The 1,768-nt window shown below is 33.7% G+C and overlaps 1 non-coding gene across 1 annotated transcript; it reads left to right on the forward strand.

Annotated features, from left to right (window-relative positions):
* Positions 1–1,280: 1,280 nt before the first annotated feature.
* Positions 1,281–1,352, forward strand: Trnaq-cug. The gene has a single exon. It is a non-coding gene; the product is annotated as a tRNA-Gln (tRNA).
* Positions 1,353–1,768: the final 416 nt, after the last annotated feature.

Below are 1,768 nucleotides of genomic sequence, written 5' to 3' on the forward strand. Positions count from 1 at the left end.
CGCCCCATCCCGGTAACTAATTGTTAAGCAATAAAACGGTATGGTCAGTCGTCAGTGTATCACATGACAGGGGAACGTTTGATGCAATCTACTTTATTAAATAATAATGATTGTTTCATTGTAACAGGTTTGTACAGTTTTGATTCTGGGCGTTATGCCAATTGTGTGTCACAGTATGATGCTTTAAAACTGGATGAAGTAGCAAGTTTTTGAAATATTTCGTTATACAGATATGTGCCTACCTCTAGGTACAATGGTATTGATTGAATGGTAGAAACAATGTGCTTAATGATTTTTCCAAGATTCTAAAATAAGTATTTTTGTTATAAACAGTTAGCCTTTTCCCGACCTACCTAACCAACCTACAGAATTCATAACATTTCTTAGACCAAACGTCAGACACCACTATGCGAGTTGGCATGCAAATGACAGTACGATCGTACTATCAAGTGCATTCGGTCGCTCTATATTATTCGAAGAGCGTCGGTCATCCACACAGATATGTCAATATGCGATGAATAATATTACAATATGAAAGCTCCATAGCTCGTGTTGTGTTCGTAATGTTTGCGCACATAATTCATACGGTCAATGTGGCGTGCGGACAGCGGCGAAATGTCAATAATTTGATTAACATTACGCACTCATGTTTATGATATTTTTGTGTTATGTTCGTAAGAGTAACATGAGTGAAATAATTAAGGTGTTACCTACATACTGTCATAATTATTTTATTAGATTAGAAAATTGGTAGGTAGTTAACTTATTTTTGGTTAAAACAGAAACGGTAACTAAGATTTTGATTCAATTCAATGTAAGTTCGTTCGGGGATTATGGTATTATTATTTGACGGTAAAGTGCTGAGTAATCGAACTAAAAATGAAAAACACAGCAATCAGCACATGTTCAACTCTTCCTATTCGATTGTCTGTCAAAAGAGATGATCGATTGTAACTGATAGTCATAATCGATTTTATAGCTATAATTCAATAATGTGTCATCATCACTCATGCACTAATTTAAAGTATTGGGATAAAACTTTTTTGACTGCAAATAAAATCATTTATTTCTGTAAGCTAGCGTTAATTTGTTCTACGGTACTTTACTTACTAGCTAAATAAGTTTTGTTTTTCTTTTATAAAAACTTGTAGTGTTTTTCGAGAAATGTGTTTATCTTTTTTCGTACAATTTCATCCAATACATGAAATAAAACAAATAATTTAAATTATTTACATATTTTAAACTAGAACACAATCCACAATTTGAGACCCGTTCACAACGGTTCCATGGTGTAATGGTTAGCACTCTGGACTCTGAATCCAGCGATCCGAGTTCAAATCTCGGTGGAACCTGTTCTTTTTGTGCTTTTGCATGGGTTCTTTATTATGTTTGTTGTTTTCACTACTAAACTTTTGTTTTAAAATCGCTTAATTTAGTGATTTTATTTTATAACTTGATTTTTTTAATACTTATTCATTTAATCTTAAAAAAAAATCCTACCATAATATTTTTAAGAAAGCTAGCTACTTACATTGTTTATTATTTCCTTATTCCGTAATTTGAAACGCCCATTTACAAATTCCATTTTTAAAATATCCATAATCCATAAAAACATGTATGATGATTCATCTGTGAGCGCGCGTCGTGCGCGCGTCGTGCACGTGCGAGCGGCGGCACGCGACCGGCGAGCGCGCGCTTATTTATTTTTTGTTTAATGAGCAAAAATATTTAATTGCTCTTTGAAGCCATTGTGCCCTGAAACTCGTAA

This window comes from Helicoverpa zea, chromosome 1 (assembly GCF_022581195.2).
Source record: "Helicoverpa zea isolate HzStark_Cry1AcR chromosome 1, ilHelZeax1.1, whole genome shotgun sequence".
In the NCBI taxonomy this organism is placed as follows: domain Eukaryota; kingdom Metazoa; phylum Arthropoda; class Insecta; order Lepidoptera; family Noctuidae; genus Helicoverpa; species Helicoverpa zea.